Source organism: Rattus norvegicus, chromosome 12, assembly GCF_036323735.1.
Source record: "Rattus norvegicus strain BN/NHsdMcwi chromosome 12, GRCr8, whole genome shotgun sequence".
NCBI lineage: Eukaryota > Metazoa > Chordata > Mammalia > Rodentia > Muridae > Rattus > Rattus norvegicus.
In genome coordinates, this window is record NC_086030.1 from 9,939,544 (window position 1) to 9,956,661 (window position 17,118).

Genomic DNA, 17,118 nt, shown 5'->3' on the forward strand with positions numbered 1-17,118 from the left:
TTCCCACTTTGGGATTTCATTGGAGCTCCCAAGAGATGTGGAACTTCCAAAGCAGAGCCAACCTGGCGCCCCAACTCCAATGTCTATCCGTACAATATTGTCATTGCCCTTGAGAAGTTATGTGAAAGCAAGTGTGGGAGTTACATGAAAATAAGTGCAGGTGCCCTCTGGAGCTGAAGTCACCAGTGCCTGGGAGCCTCCCAGTGTGAATCCCGGGCATGGAGCTGAGGTCTGAGGCAAGACAGCACAGTACACAAGACTACCACGGAGCCATCTCTCCAACCCGTTATCATCTTTTAATGAAATTTTTTTGGGGGCGGAGAGGTGATTTCCCCCAAAACTTTCTTGGAAGAGTTAAATTTACACAATAAGAACTAATAAAAAAAGAAAGGCACGTTGATAAGAATGAAAATGGGACTCGGCAGGAACTGTTAAACATGCAGACCTGTGCAGAGGTGGAAGGCCCAGCATGACGTCTTCGAGGGGTGACTAACGGGAAGAGGAAATCCACCTGGAAGGAAAGGTTGAAGAGCGATGCTTAACGAACTCAGAAACTGAAGGCTTCTTTCTCCCAAGTGGTCAGATGCTAATCCAATCAATCATGACTTTTTAGGATTTAAACATGGCACAGATAACACCAGCTCAGATCTGCTTTTAAGGAAAATTTCACCCTGAGCATGGTTTTTCCTCTTTCCTGGGTCCTGTTTCTCTTTCCCTGGTATTTCCCCTTCCCGTCTCCCAGGCATACGTATAAGAGTTAGAAGGTGAGATCCACGAGGAGAGAGGACATGTGGTGCTTGTCTTTCTGAGTCTAGAACATCCTCCCATTTCCAAAAAGCCTGGAAACTGAATGTACTGTTTTGTCATCGGACAACAATACTAAGCTCATTTCTAAAAACTCCTTCTGTCTTTCCCCCCAATGACATCAAGTAAAGGAAACACCATTCACTTTTGTTTTATTTCCATGTCAGGCAATATCTCCAGTAGTTACTTATGAAGACGCTGACTTGTTGCTATGCAAAACCCACAGGTAGGGCACTCAATCTAATATTCTTTCTTAAAGGATTTACTTTTCACTTTTATTTTCTGTGCATGAGTATTTGCCTGCAAGTCCGGGTGGACGCTCAGAGGTGGGTGGCCTCTCTTGGTAGCCGCTGCAGAGGATTGAGAAGACAGAGTCTTGGAAAAGAGAGAGGTGGGGAGAGGGAGGGAGGCAGAGACCGAGGATGGGAAGAGGTGTTAATGAAACATCAGAAAAGATACCTTTACACTTAACACAAGTCCACCCTCGAGGCTGTGACCCCCAAATCTATCACCCATGTCCCAGAATTTTGGGGAGGGGCCCAGGATCTTTATTTTCAAGAGGTTCTCTTAGTCAGTACTGACTCTGACCTGAGTTTGAAGAGCGATTCATCCCAGATCCTTCATCCCAACTTGGTCTTCTTCGACTCAGTGTTTTAACTGTGTCTCCCTTTTCCAACCCAGGGTGAAAAATTTAGTCCCCCAAAGTGATGGGAGGTACAAAGCCTGAAATCTTGGTGTTGACTGATGTGTTTTTAAAAAGATAAAAGAGCAGTGGTGGAGGGGTCAGGGGGTGGATATGTTCAGTAGAGATATGGGGAAGGGGGTACCTCGGCAGGCCCATGCTGCCCCCATCCCCTCAGGGACCAGCCACGGTATAGTTTAGAATAGAGTTTATTCAGGGTATGGGGAGGGGAGTTAAGAGGGTAGTAGAATCAAAGAGAGAGAAAGAGAGAGAGAGAGAGAGAGAGAGAGAGAGAGAGAGGATGCCTGCCATGAGCACATGGAGAGAGAGGGTGAGCAAGAAGGGAAGAGAAAGTTAAAAGAGAGAGGAGGGAGCAAGCAGCCCCTTTTATGGTGAGTCAGGCCTACCTGGCTGTTGCCAGGTAACTGTGAGGGCAGAGCTTAGGCAGAATGCTAACATTGAAGGTCTGTGCTCTTTCTCAAAAGCTTGTAGAGAAGGCTCACTCGTTTGGTTTTGTAGTAGCTGTGGCAACACCATTATAGTCTCCACCGCCATCTTTTTTCATGGCCAAATCCCCCCATCCATCTGTCTGTCCGCCACAGTGGCTGACCTAACGGTCTTACGTCACTTTGCTTACTTGTACAAGGGCGTTATTCTCAAGAAAGTTACAATTGCAGGTGCCAGGGGTCGAAGCTTAAGCAGATATCTTTGGAGGGAAACACCATCAAGGCATACATGCTCCTGGTTTGGAAAGATGAAACGAACCATTAAAATGTATGGAAGTTGGGGGCTACGGGGATGGCTGAGCTGAGCAGGGGCCGCTTCTGAAGAGAAGCAGAGTTTGATTCCCAGCGCCCACATGACTGCTCCCAAACCTGTGTAACCCCAGCTCCGGGGACCCACAAAACCAGGCATGCATGTGGCACACACGTGGGCAAGCCACTCACACACAGAAAGTAAAACTAAATTTAAAAATACTTATGGAACGAAAGCAGTAGGTCAAACCTACGTTTATCTAGCTTCGTTCTTCTACGTGAGTGTCCCCAGCACCATTTGTTGAAGAGGTTGTTCTTAATCTTCCTCTGGTGTAATTCTTGAAGGCTTCTTTGTCCAAAAAAACAAAAATAGGAAGCTGGCCTGCTGTCTCTTTTAGTTATAGAATGCCCGCTGGCAATCCTGGCGCGCGACAAGGACAGATGTCACTGAGTCATCCACGAGGCACGTGTACAAGGCTTCTGCATTTCCTCCGGGTTGCAGCAATCCTTCCCTGGACCCTGGGCGCGCCTCCACAGGAGGCTTCTAAACTGCTGGCAAGTGTGGACCACATACTCACACCGTCAGCTGCTGTATTCACAGGCGCTTGCAGATGAAACCCGACCGTCGAGTTTTGGCGAATGGAGCACAGCTTTCTGGGAATTCTTTGCTCACTGAATGTGTTCAGCAGTTCTGCCGATTGGGTGCTTGGAAAGCCGCAGATCGATGACTGGCTTTCTTTTTCTGATGTAATTATTACTGCACAAGGTAAATCACAGCACTTTTGAGAGGAATTTAAACAAGGGAATTAAAACATTCATAATGTTTTTTGAACCTTCATGTTGTTGTAAAATGATATAAAACAAACTGTCTTTTACCCCCACTAGATCTGTCACCGTAGTGCCCCAAGATATCTGATAGATGTCTTCATCTCAGTCAGCGAAGCGTCTCACCCGCTTAGCTCCATCCCATCTCACGCTGCTGGTGGCCTCTCTCTAAGCCTGGCAGCAATCTCTCTACCCATCCAGTTCCCAAGGCAGGTTTCCACCATGCCAGACATACACATCCCAATTCCGTGGCGGCTTAGTTTCCCAGCCACCACACACACTCTTAAACTTAATTCGCCACAAGAAAGAACACACAACACAATAACCTCTGAACCAATTGATAAGATATAATTGCCCACCTAAACATACAAAGCCCTGTACACATCCATCCCTTAAGAACATTCATAACCACCTGTTAAAGGTACAGAGTGGAATCTTAACATCCACCTCCATGTTCTCTAGGCAGCTTCGTCTCCAGTCTCCTCCTCTTCCCTCAAACTTTTCTCCTGCCCATCCTTCCTTTTCGTCCAATGACAGGCCTCCTTCAATCTTGTGTCTGCCTCTTCAACTTTATGACATCATCCTACATCTTTTTTTTTTCCTGGAGCTGGGGACGGAACCCAGGGCCTTGCGCTTGCTAGGCAAGTGCTCTACCACTGAGCTAAATCCCCAACCCCAATCATCCTACATCTTAATATGTACACACACACACACATACACACACACTCTTCCTCCGTCATGATCCCAGCATATATACCAATCATATTATGCTATTCCTTTCTGCAAGGATGACAGAGAGATATACTTCTCTTTTGACTTAGCCACCACTATCCTGTTCTTTTGGGCTAAGCATGGTGGATCTAACACAAGAAAGAAGTGGTCCTAGTACTCAGAAAGCTCAGAAGAAGGAAACCTTTACTCCACAGAACCAAAACACAACTTCCAGAGTGCAGAGAGAGGCTGGGAGGTCAAACGGTGAGGGCAGCTCTCAGGAATCTTATCTGGCATATTCTGATTGATAGGAAAGGGAGATGAATAGGCAGGATGAGGCGAGAAGGCCGACTTAAGGAGACATTCAATTAAGCACAGACATCTCGTACCTTTTAAATTCGTAAAAAAGCTCGCACTCATGCTTGGTGTGCGGTGGCATGCTCCTACTCTGGACTGACCTGGTGGGTCTCATTCTGGACATTTTCAGTGAGAACAGGAGCAGCTTCTCCAGTGCCTCCCTGTAGCCCCTCTGTTTAATCATTATCCTGTCAGGGATTTGATCCAATACATGTGAGTAATCCACAGCTCACATGCCCCGCTGTGGGGAGTGAGCAGCTCTGCATGTTAACAGTGGTTTCTGTGAGACAGGGTTTTGCTAGCAGCCCATGTTAGTTGTGAGCTTGTAATTCTCCTGCCTTAGCTCCCCCAATTCTAGGATTATAGCTATGAGCCACTATACCCAGGTATAGGAACGGAGGGTTTCTTTTTGGGAGAGGGGATTCATTCAGCTTACACTTTGCTGTTCATCACCACAGGAAGTCAAGACTGTAACTCACAGGTCAGGAAGCAGGAGCTGATGCAGAGGCCATGGAGAGATGTTACTCACTGGCTTGCTTCCTCTGGCTTGTTCAGCTTGCTCTCTTATAGAACCCAGGACCACTGGCCCAGGGATGGCACCACCCACAATGGGCTGGGCCCTCCCTCCTTGATCACTAATTGAGAAAATGCCTTACAGCTGGGTCTCATGGAGGCATTTCCTCAAGGGAGGAAGAATGGAGTTTTAAGGTTCCAACTCTCAAACTTTAGGAACTATATCAAATCTGGATCCCGGGAGCTGAGTAACAGCTAGTTTATTAATCTGCCCTTTGAGGTTGCTCGGAACCAAACCCAGGTCCTCTGGAAGAGCAGCCAGTGCTCTTACCTGCTCACGAGCCATCTCTCCAGACCTGACAGAGGAATTCACTTGCTTCAAAAACATTATTACTCGACAGTCAAACCCGTTGTCCAACTTTTTTCTTATTGGCCAACAAAGAACACATTCGTAGGAGGGGAGAAATAGCTCACTGTTTGAAAGCGCTCCCTGCTCTCCCTGAGGGATCACTGTCAGGTAGCAGCACCCACACTGGGCCCACAACGGGTTGTAACTCCAGCCAGGGGATCCAACTTCCTCTTCTGGCTCCATAGGCACCTGCACTCATGAGCAGTACACTCAAGTAGGCACACACATACACATTAAAAAACATCTTTTCAAAATTCCTAAGAAACGAAGAGTCACCCACTTTAAGGAAGACTACAAGCTGCAGAAGAATGGGAGGCGGGGTTGGGGATTTAGCTCAGAGGTAGAGCGCTTGCTTAGCAAGCGCAAGGCCCTGGGTTCGGTCCCCAGCTCCGAAAAAAAAAAAAAAAAAAGAAAAAAAAAAAAAGAAGAATGGGAGGCAGGTGGGAATAATTTCTGCCTCAGTGGCAACGGAATACAACATTTGTCTCTAAGGCTTCTAACAAAAATACAACTACTACTACAACAACAGAGGCCGTGTCAAACAGAACCCATGTCTCAGTCTGTAACTCCTCCTCCATCACTCCGTGGGATCTGCTAAACTCCTGTTGAACATCAGGCTTCCTGCCACTGCTCCTGTTCACGTGTTTTACTTATAAACCTTTAATTTTGAACATTTTCCAGTCAGGACCTTGCTATGTAACCCAGGCTAACCTTGGAACTAACCTTTCACTATGTAGTTCTGACAGTCATGAAGTTAACGTGTACTCCAGGCTGTCCTCAAATTCATGTCCCTCCTGTTCCGGCCTCCCCAGCGCTGGATCCCAGTGGGTATATAAACACACCGGGCTAAAGGAAGGGCCCTGTGGGTTGGTTTGCTTCTAGAGGCTGGAGGTGGAACCCAGAGCTTCGCACATGCGCAGAAGGTACTTTAGCACAGAGCCCACAACTTCTGTACAAACGTACCTCTCCTTTTTATCGTGCTTTATAACAGGTCCTCGCTCTGGAGCCCAGCCTGGCAGAAAGAGTCTGTGTAGCCCGAAATGGGCATCAAATTCCCAGCAATCCCGCCTACCTTAGCTCTAAGGTCCAGGAATATAAGCACTACACTTGACAAGAACGCATACTTTAAATGGTCATGTTTGAAGGTTCTGATCCTGTACCGCAAAAAGAAATAAGGGAAAAGCAGTAACTGCACACATGTTGTCATCTTGAGACTTAAGGCAAGGGAATTGAAATGTTTTTATTCTTCGAGTCAGGATTCGATCAAGGTGTTTTATTCACGTGTCCGCATGCCGCCTTCTGACCTGTCCCTCTCTCTCTCCCTACTTCCTTTCCCAGACTCTTCTGCTGGCTGCCTACCCACTGATAGTCTCCTATCTGCTATGATGTCATATGTGCCTAATCCCCCTCTCTTTCTCTTTTCTCCACCCTTTTATAGTTTCATTCCTACACATTCAAGAACGCATGCAAACATTATGTAAATTATGTATGTACATACATGTACGCACACACATAAATAATTACACATAAAAACAGAATAAATATTTTCCAATGATGAAAAGATTTAAAAACTCTGAAAAATTAATAAGTGATAACTAGCAAAGTAATGTTAAAATACCCGGACATGTGGGAGGGGGGCACTCAGGGGAACAAAATCAAAAAGAAGTGAGGGAGAGAAGAGCTTTATCCAGTAATGAGTCGATGAGTAAAAAGAAGAAAGTGTGCAGGAGAATAAGAAAATCATTTAAAAATCTAAACCACGATATAGTATAAACTCTGCTAAAGTTGTAGTAGACGGAGTAAAGGGGGGGGTGCGTCACAAAGGGTAGACTAGGAAAGCCCAAGACCGCTAAGTTCTGAGGTCTGAACAATCAGAGCCTGCGCAGAGCATGCGTAGAGTCAGCTGAACTTGAGGGCTCGCGTCTTTCTATGGTTATTCTCTAGAGCCTGAGTTGCCCTCACCTGGGCCATGTTTCTCAGCCCGCTAGTGGCCTCTGCTGGCCACACGTAACGTTGCAGTCTCTGTGTTAGGGTGGCTAATATTTTAGCTTGTAGACAGGCTCCATGTGTGATGTAAGTCAGGGAAGCAACCACAATGCTGGGAGGTGGAGGTCTTTGTGCTTTCAGGACCCTCTCACCAAGCAGTGTCGATCACCGTGTTGGAGGGAGGCGACTGCGGGTATTAACACACTGCTGGGCCTTCAGAAGTTTTTGCATCTAGGGATAGCGACCTGGCTGCTGAGGCTGATGTGTCTGACACCCTCTGCTCAGAGATAGCAAACTCCAGGGTTATTCTCAGTTATAAGATGGGATCACTGCCACCAACAGACAAGGGGCGGGGCAGGGGGCGGGGGGAAGGAGAGAGGAGAGGGGAGAATAGGGGATAGGAAGAGACAGGTGAGAGGAGGGGAAAAGAGACAGGAGAGGGGGATGTAGGGGAGAGGGGAATGGAAGAGAGAAGGGAGAGGGGAGGGGGGAGGAGAGGTTTTCTTCCTTCTCTGCAAGCTTCCCAGTGGAGCCTCCTCCTCTGCAGGGTTTGTCTCCCCAGCAATCTGCTCTTAAGTGCACAGCTGACTCCCAGGGCATCCTTCACCTGAGGCCTGTGACAGGCCAGCTAAGTCTCCCTGACTTGCAGTTCTTTGAGGGAATTTATTTACTTTTTTTTTTTTTACTTTTATTGGATACTTTTTCATTTACATTTCAAATGTTATCCCCTTTCCTGGTTTCCCCTCCAACAACCGAATATCTCTCCCTGCTTCTGTGAGGGTGCTCCCCCCCACCTCCCCACCCTGACATTCCCCTTCTCTGGGGCATTAAGCCTTGACAGGGCCAACGGCCCGGAGAAGGCCCATCCTCTGCTACATATGAGGCTGGAGCCATGGGTCCCTTCCTGTGTACTCTTGGGATGGTGGTTTAGGGCCTGGAAGCTTAGAGGGTCCGGTTGGTTGGTATTGTTGTTGTTCTTATGGGGTTGCAAACCTCTTACACTCCTTCAGTCCTTTAACTGCTCCATTGGGGACCATGTTCTCAGTTCAGTGGTTGGTTACGAGTATCCGCCTCTGTATTTGTCAGGCTTTGGAGCAGACACCTATATCAGGCTCCTGTCAGCATGCACATTTTGGCATTAGCGATATTGTCTGGGTTTGGTGGCTGTATGTGGTATGGATCCACAGGTGGGGCAGTCTCTAGATGGCCTTTCCTTCAGTCTCTGCTACAAACTGTGTCTCCATATTTCCTCCTGTGAGTAATTTTGTTCCCTCTTCTAAGAAGGACCACACTTTGGTCTCCTTCTTCTTGAATTTCATGTGGTCTGTGAATTGTATCTTGGGTATTTCAAGTTTTTGGGCTAATATACACTTATCAGTGAGTGCAAACCATGTGTGTTCTTTTGTGATTGGGTTACCTCACTCAGTATGATACTTTCTAGTTCTATCCATTTGCCTAAGAATTTCATGAAATCATTGTTTTTGATAGCTGAGTGGTACTCCATTGTGTAGATGTACCACATTTTCTGTATCCATTCCTCTGTTGAAGGGCATCTGGGTTCTTTCCAGCTTCTGGCTATTGTAAATAAGGCTGCTATAAACATAGTGGAGCACGTGTCTTTGTTGTGTGTTGAAGCATGTTTTGGGTATATGCCCAGAAGAGGTATAGCTGGGTCCTCAGGTAGTTCAATGTCCAATTTTCTGAGGAACCTCCAGACTGGTTCCCAGAGTGGTTGTACCAGCTTGCAATCCCACCAACAATGGAGGAGTGTTCCTCTTTCTCCACATCCTCCCCAGCATCTGTTGTTGCTGGAGTTTTTGATCTTAGCTATTCTGACCGGTGTGAGGTGGAATCTCAGGGTTGTTTTGATTTGCATTTCCCTGATGACTAAGGTTGTTGAACATTTCTTTAGGTGCTTCTCAGTCATTCGATATTCCTCAGCTGAGAATTCTTTGTTTAGCTCTGTACCCCATTTTTAATAGGGTTATTTGATTCTCTGAAGTCTAACTTCTTGAGTTCTTTGTATATATTGGATATTAACCCTCTATCGGATGTAGGATTGGTAAAGGTCTTTTCCCAATCTGTTGGTTGCCATTTTGTCCTAATTTGTCCTTTGCCTTACACAAGTTTTGCAATTTTATGAGGTCCCATTTGTTGATTCCTGATCTTAGAGCACAAGCCATTGGTGTTCTGTTCAGGAAATTTCCCCCTGTGCCCACGTGTTCGAGGCTCTTCCCCACTTTCTCTTCTATTAGTTTGAGTGTATCTGGCTTTATATGGAGGTCCTTGATCCACTTGGACTTGAGCTTCGTACAGGGCGATAATAATGGGTCAATTTGCATTCTTCTACATGCTGACCTCCAGTTGAACCAGCACCATTTGTTGAAAATACTGTCCTTTTTCCATTAGATGGTTTTAGCTTCTTTGTCAAAGATCAAGTGACCATAGGTGTGTGGGTTCTTTTCTGGGTCTTCAGTTCTATTCCACTGATCTATTTGCCTGTCTCTGTACCAATACCAGCTTTTATCACTATTGCTCTGTAATACAGCTGGAGGTTAGGGATGGTGATTGCCCCAGAAGTTCTTTTATTGTTGAGAATAGTTTTTGCTATCTTAGGTTTTTTGTTATTCCAAATGAAATTTTAAATTGCTCTTTCTAACCCTGTGAAGAATTGACTTGGAATTTTGATGGGGATTGTATTGAATCTGTAGATTGCTTTCAGCAAGATAGCCATTTTTACCGTATTAATCCTGCCGATCTGTGAGCATGGGAGTTCTTTGAATCTTCTGAGATCTTCGATTTCCTTCTCCAAAGACTTGAAGTTCTTGTCATACAAATCTTTCATTTGCTTGGTTAGTCACATGGCTCCATCCCTCTCCCCATGGCGAGTGCTAGTGGGGCAGGTAGTCATGGGGAGATCAAGTTTCCCTTTAGGGCCACCAATGTTGGGATTTAAATCTCAGCTCGAGTCCAGACAGACCACACCAATCCAACAAGGTTCCATGTGGAGAGGTTTAATAAGAGAAGAGGAGGAGAGGAAAGGCCGGCCATGAGAACATGGAGGGAAGAGGAGAGGGGGATGGGGAGAGAAGGGACAAAGGGGAAGAGGGCAAGAGAGCAGAGAAGAGAAGAGAGAGCAAGAGAGCGAGGAGGGGCCAAACAGCCCCTTATATAAGGTCAGGCTCAGCTGGCTGTTGCCAGGTTACTATGGGGCAGAACTTACCTGGCTGTTGCCAGGTAACTGTGGGGGTGGAGCTTAGACAGAATTCCAGCATTTGTAGATCTTAAACCAGTTGATTAAATACGTAACAGTGCATTTCCATTTTTTTTCTTTTTTGAAACAGCGGTTTTTCTGTGCATCCCAGACTGGACTCAAACCCACGGCAACCTTCCTACTTCAGCTTCCCAAGTTCTGGGGTCCTGATACTCAGGCCTAATTCCCTAATTGGTTCTTCATTTGTCAATAAAGAAGGCGGGGAGCCAGTTGCTGCGGGGGACCGCACAGTTCACACTTCCCAGGAGGAAAAGGCAGACACAAAGAAGGAGAGGGGATTTTTCTGCCATGCTTTGGAGGAAAGAACAGACACTACGATCATGTAAGGCCTTGGGACAGCTAGGGCCTCTGGCCTCCACTACCGGTGGATGGCCAACGATGTTGGCAGGGCTAGCTGATAGAGGCCACTAAGTTTAGGGTGGAGGGAAGGACCAATGAGGGCACGTGTTTCCAGATAGGAGGTATTTGCACACAGCAATCACGCTAGTAGACAAGTCCTAAAGTAATAAAGCTGTTTGAGTGTCTTTTAGCCGAGGATTCAAGGGTCTCGGGATCGGGCTGGTAATGCGGCCCCTCCTGGAGCGAAGGCCGGTAGAGAGAGGCTGGGTGGGAACTGAAGTGACAGATCCAGAAGCTAAGTGGGATAGGACAAAAGGGAGACAGGAGGGGCCAGAGTTGGGCAGCTCCCAGGGAAAGGCGGTAGCATACATTAATAACTACACCAAACACTAGGGTTGTATAAGCGAGCCATCGCACAGTCATAAATGTAGCCGACTCTCAGTGGGGAGGATGGAAATGTACCGGAAACACCGGTGTACTTTGCCAACGAGATTCATAAAAGACCGTTAAGATCTAAGACACTTAACTTGTTTAGGGTCCAGGGTTTGATCCCCACCAAGAAAACAAAAGATAGATAAGATCTTATAAACTTCCCAGGCTGGCCCGGAACTTATGATCCACCTGCCTCTGCTTCCCAAGTAACTGTGGTTGCAGGGCTTGTGTGGCTGTGCCGCACGTGGCTTTAATTTCTCCTGAAGGGTGTGCGATGGTAGATCAGGAAGTTAGTAATGGAATGATTTTTGTTCTTGAACGTCAATGTTTGTATGTTTAACACAAGGAAAGTCAGAATGTATTCATTTAAATTTTAGTTTTATTTTATGTGTATGGGTGGTACCCCACGGAGGCCAGAAGAGGAGGACATCAGATCCCTTGGAACTGTAATTACAGATGGTTATGAGCCACCATGCGGGTGCCGGGAACCAAACTCTGGTCCTTCTAAGAGCAGCCAGTGCTCTTAACTGCTGAGCCATCTCTCCAGCCCCTCCGAGTGTGGTTCTATCTAAATAATGCATAATAGGTCTTAACAGGGCAAGTGTAGGACATGTTTACCTAATCCAATTTCAAGGAAACTCAGTTACTACAAAGGGAAGAGTAGGTTAAACCAAAGCTGCCCTGGATCTCACTGTCTCACATGTGCTTGGCTTGCAGCAGGGGAGGGGTTTGACTCCCACTGTAATGCTGACTCGTGCACCATTGCCATAGCCCCTCCAGTACAGAGAATCAGTAAGTCATTCGTGTTCCTGGATGGGGCTGGGGAGATCGCTCAGTGGTTGAGGTCACACATGATTCTTCCAGAGGACTTGTGTTTGATTCCCAACACTCAAATCAAGTGGTTCACAGTCACGTGTAAGTCTAGCTCTGGGAAGGGGATCTGACTCCTCTGGGGTCCACAGGTCCCCAAGCATACGCGATGTATGCTCCCACATAACACCTAAAAGGAAAAGAGCGTTTGTCTGTTCTCTGGTGGTCTAGACGGAGCTTCTGTTATGACTGGTTGGGACTTAGGTAGTGTCCCTGTGGGTTGGAGTGATCTGTGGGGGGGTTTAGAGGACTTTAGTTCCATTCAGCGTGTCCTAATTGTCCTACGTTTCATCCCTGGTAACCCATCCCTCCTGTCTGTGCTGTATAGGGAAACATCCTTCCAGTGACGTGTTTCAACACACAGGTTTCAACCAGTTTACAGGATGTAGGAAGCATTTCTCTGGAACTTGGGGGGGGGGGCTTTCTCCCCAGATCACTGAAAAGAATAACCTCGGGTTGATTATGCAAGTAAGGACAGTGGACATTCTTGTATCTGTCACAGGAGGTGAGGCTCAAATGTGGAGAAAGAGGCCTTTTTAAGCCTCACCCCACAGGGCCAGGCTTGGCAAGCTCCATCCGAGCCCGACGTGTCGGTTTGGGCTGAAGGATGAGTTAAACTGCCTGGAAATCAAAGACTTAGCTACTGTGCCCACCGCCCTGATCTTCTAGCCCCATTCTGCCCACAGAGAGTAGCAAGTTTAAGGGAAGCCTTGGCAGAAGTATTCACGCGTGCGAATTAGTCAGATTTAACGCATACGGTATGACTTTGCTGCTTTAGTTCTACCGACATAAAGAACATTTTGATAAAGCTTCAGATATTGAGGGTGACTGCCATAGTCTTTGTGTTCTCATGAATTCTCTCAATGCTTGTAACGGTATTGCTATAGGAAAAAAATAAAATAAAATCAGCCTTCTTTTCTGCAGGGCTCTGGATCCCTAAGCGGGGGAAACTGACGCAGACAACCCATTTAGGATGGAGAATTCTAAGTTCTCTCACTTCTCACTCTCTGCACATTGTCTAGTTGTGGGTCTCTGCCTCTATTCTGATACACTGCAGGAGGAAGTTTCTCTAGTGATGGCTGAGCAGAGTACTGATGGGAGATTAGAGCAGAATGTCCTTAGAAGTAATCTTGTTGCTATGTTTCTGTAGCAGAACAATAGTATTTGGGGTTTCCTCCTGGTACCTGGCCTATTTAGTCTCGGGCTCTTGGCCACCCAAGCTGTGCTGGAGACAGGCCCCTTCTCACGGAGTGGGCCTTACAGCCAATCAGGTATGTGTTGGTTACTCCCGGCTGGTCACACCAGCACACCTTGTTGCATGCAGGTCGTCATTGAAAATCACAGGGTTTGCAGGTGGCTTGGTGTTCACCCTTTTCCTTTATAGAGCGCAGAGCACTGCGCAGCATCCTGAATGCTGGTCAGTAGGGTGAAGGCTCCAGGCAGGTACCAGCTCTCCACGTTCAATGAGAGGAGGCAGAAAGACCGGAAGAGCCAAAGGGTCTGGAGAGGCTCAAGGACACATGGCCTCGTAAACCTTGCAGGACTGAAGCACACAAGAACTCACAGAGCCTGTGGCAGCACGCACAGAGCCTGCACAGGTCTGGGCCTGATGGAGTCCCAGTGTCGAGAGTCCAAGTGGACACAGGCCTCCATTGTAACCCAGAAGCTCTCTCCCATAGATAACCGCTTGCAAAGGAAGCATTCGTTTTCATCAATGGAGTCTTACTGGGTATGCAAACCACTCTTAAGACCAGGCCGAAATCCCGGCATTGGACAGACAACACAAGACAAACTCAGTAATATTTTTGGAGTTTTTGTTTTTGTTGTCTTGTTTTTGTCTCATAATGCTTTGTCTGGGGATTCTTTTTTTCTTACCCTACAGGTCCTTTGTTTAGATGTTACGGTTTCCAACTTTTTTTTTTTAAATGGGATGTGTGGGATGATGTCATTACGCAGGTGAAAGCAGGTACAAGATAGAACGAGGCCTGTCATTGGACGAGAAGGAAGGATGGGCGGGGGAAAAGTTTCAGGGAAGAGGAGAAGACGGGAATGGGAAGGTAGAGGAAACCGCTGAGAGAACATGGAGGCAGATGTTAAGATTCGTCTCTGCACATTTAAAGGTTGTTATGAATGTTCTTGAGGGATGGATGTGTGCAGGGCTTTGTATGTTTAGGTGGGCAATTATATCTTATCAATTGGATCGGAGGTTATTGTGCTGTGTGTTCTTTCTTGTGGTGAATTAAACTTAAGAAAGTGTGTGGCAGCTGGCACACTAAGCTACCACAGAATTGGGATGTATATTTCTGGCATGGTGGCAGCCTGCCTTGGGAACTGGATGGGTAGAGAGATTGTTGCCAGGCTCAGAGAGAGGCCATCAGCAGTGTGATATCAACAGGGATGTCTGTGTGGCCAGTATGTATGTCTCTGCTTCTGTATATGTTTCTTGTGTTTTTTCCCTTTGTCTCTTTGTTTTTCCTGTTCGTTTTAATTTTATTTTATTATTTTTTCTTCTTTAGATGCCTGTTGGTTTTCTTTTCTTTTTTTTTTAAAAAGGATTTATTTATTTATCATATATAAGTACACTGTAGCTGTCTTCAGACACACCAGAAAAGGGGATCAGATCCCATTACAGATGACTGTGAGCCACCATGTGGTTGCTGGGATTTGAACTCAGGACCTCTGGAAGAGCAGTCAGTGCTCCTAACCACTGAACCATCTCTCCAGCCCTTCTGTTTGTTTTCTAATGCGAGCAAGCAAAAAAAAAAAAAAAAAGCTGTGGATTTGGGTGGGGTGGGGAGGACCTGGGAGGAATTGGGGTCAGGGGAACTACAATTAGGATATAGTATATGAAAAAACTCTATTTTCAATAAGAAATAAGAAATAAAATAAAACCAGATTTAAAGTTAAAAATAAATTAATTAAAAATGAAAGAATAGCTTCATCTTGTGGCTTACAAGTAAAATCATCAGTTTTCAATATAAATATGCATATTTTACCTCCTAGCAACAGGACGTCTGACAAGAAACCTCTGTTACAGAATCATACAAACAGATAAATATAGAGAGAAAGCTGTGTGGTAAGTTTCTTATTCTCTAGAGTAAGAGAGTAGAATAATGGAAACTCCTTTAATGGTTTTTTCTTTCTTCTCTCTTCCTTCATCTCTTCTTCCCCTGTCATTCATCCCTCCATTCTGTCTGTCCTTCCTTCCTTCCTTCCTTCCTTCCTTCCTTCCTGTAGACCAATAGCTCTCCAATAGCCCAGGCTAGTAGTCTTCAGTTTGGGATCCTTCTGCCTCAGTCTCCAAAGGTCTGTGTTAGTTACTCTTCAATTGCCATGGCAAAACGTCATGACCAAAGTAACATATAATTTTTAAAAAAGCGTTAAATTTGGAGACTCACAGTTCCAGAGGTTGGAGTCTGCGATCATCGTGGCAGGCAGCAGGAAGACAGGTGGGCAGACATGATGCTGGACCAATAGCCGAGAGCCCACATCTGATCCAAAAGCAGGAGAAATGAGGACTAACTTACTGGGAATGGCATGGGCTTTTGAGCTCTGAAAGCCTGCCCCCAGTGACATGCCTCTTCCAGCTAGGCCACACCTCCTAATCCTTCCCAAACAGTTCCATTGGGATGCAAGCGTATGATCCTCTGGGGGGCGCCATTCTCATCCAAACCACTACAGGCTACTCCTGGTAAAATGATAACGTATGTCCATTTATGCTATGCTAAAAGCCCCTCACACAACATATCTCCACACCTCACATGTATTCCTGGTTTGATCTCGAAGCTGAAATTCTAGGTTATGAGTAATTTTTTAGTCTCCCATTTCTCATTTCTGTGGTGTGCATTCTGTAGCTCTATACACTGCTTATCAAATGGAGGCTGATACACAGAGGGTAAAGGATCAGCAAGTATGGATTCAATCTGGCCCCAGAGTACCCTTTAGAGTACTCTTAATTTCTTTAAGAGAGTGAAGCTGTGTGGCTTGCCCATGCTAGGGGCCCCTGTGAAAGGAGCTGAGTGAGCTACGGTATATGAGAGGTGAGAAATGTATCTTGCTGCCATTGTCTGCATGTCAAGCTCACATTTGTTTGATTTCTTTAAAACCCGAGTCCCAGTTTACTTTCTGTTACTGTGATAAATACCATGAACAAAAGCAACTTGGGGAGGAGAGGGTTAATCTGGCTTACAAGTTACATCCTTCATTATGTAGGAAAGCTCATGGCAGGAACTGAAGCAGGGACCACAGAAGGATGATGCATACTGCTTTGCTCATCCCCCACTTTCTATTTTTATATAATCCGGACCTGCCTGCCTAGGGAGCGTACCACCCATAGTGGACTGGGCTCTCTTGCATCAGTTAGCAATGCCACACAGATGAGCTCACAGGCCAATCTGATGGAGGAAATGCCTCAGTTGAGAATCTCTCCTCCCCTATTTGTTGCTTTGTGCTTCATGCTAGGCTGTGTCAACTTGACAAGAAAACTAACCAGATAGCCTGTGACCTATCTAAAAGAAGGTATTTTAGAAATTGTGGTGGGTGTAAACAATTCTATTAATAAAAATAATTGAGACTTAAGAATGAAATAAAAATTACATAAAAAACCTTAGTTTTTCTAGACTTCAATCTTAGAGTTTCTGTGGATCTTTGAGGGTGTGCTTTTCTCTTCAAGAGAAGATGCCCTTCATACACATGCAATGTAAGATTATGGAGTGTATGGCTTACCCTGATCCTTTTCAGTCAGGGGTGGCACAGGCTACAGCCTCTCTCAGATGCTGAAGTGATATATACCTGATGTTTAAATGGTCAAAAAAAATCCCGAATTTACATGGTATTTACACAGCTATATAGAAACCTGGGTTTAGAAAACAGGTTTGCAGGAACAAAAGCTATCTTTCAATTGAAATAAAAGGAATTCTTTCTTTCTTCCGTCTCCTCTTCCTCCTCCCCCTCCCCCCCTTCTTCTCCTCCTCTTTCCTCTTCCTCCTTTTCCTTCTTCTTCCTCCTCCTTCTCTGACACATGGTTTCTTGGCCATTCTGGAACTCCCTCTCTAGAACAGGCTGGCCTCTAACTCACACAGATTGGCCTGCCTCTGCCTCTCTGCCTCTCTGCCCCTCTGCCCCTCTGCCTCTCTCTCTGCCTCTCTGCCTCTCTGCCTCT

The 17,118-nt window shown here is 46.1% G+C and overlaps 2 long non-coding RNA genes across 4 annotated transcripts; one reads left to right on the forward strand and one right to left on the reverse strand.

The window, feature by feature from the left end:
• Positions 1 to 284: 284 nt before the first annotated feature.
• Positions 285 to 5,971, reverse strand: LOC120095826 (uncharacterized). Its single transcript, XR_005491680.2, has 4 exons — positions 5,780 to 5,971; positions 2,496 to 2,998; positions 2,124 to 2,227; positions 285 to 511 (listed from the first exon to the last, which is right to left on the reverse strand). It is a non-coding gene; the product is annotated as an uncharacterized LOC120095826 (long non-coding RNA).
• A 934-nt stretch (positions 5,972 to 6,905) lies between these two features.
• On the forward strand, positions 6,906 to 16,790 carry LOC120095827 (uncharacterized). 3 transcript variants are annotated; one of them, XR_010056685.1, is made up of 3 exons: positions 6,908 to 7,129; positions 10,387 to 10,638; positions 14,961 to 16,790. It is a non-coding gene; the product is annotated as an uncharacterized LOC120095827 (long non-coding RNA). The 3 variants fall into 3 exon arrangements; XR_005491681.2 differs by lacking the exon at positions 14,961 to 16,790 and having other exon boundaries at positions 6,906 to 7,235; positions 10,387 to 14,524; XR_010056684.1 differs by lacking the exon at positions 14,961 to 16,790 and having other exon boundaries at positions 6,906 to 7,129; positions 10,387 to 14,524.
• Positions 16,791 to 17,118: the final 328 nt, after the last annotated feature.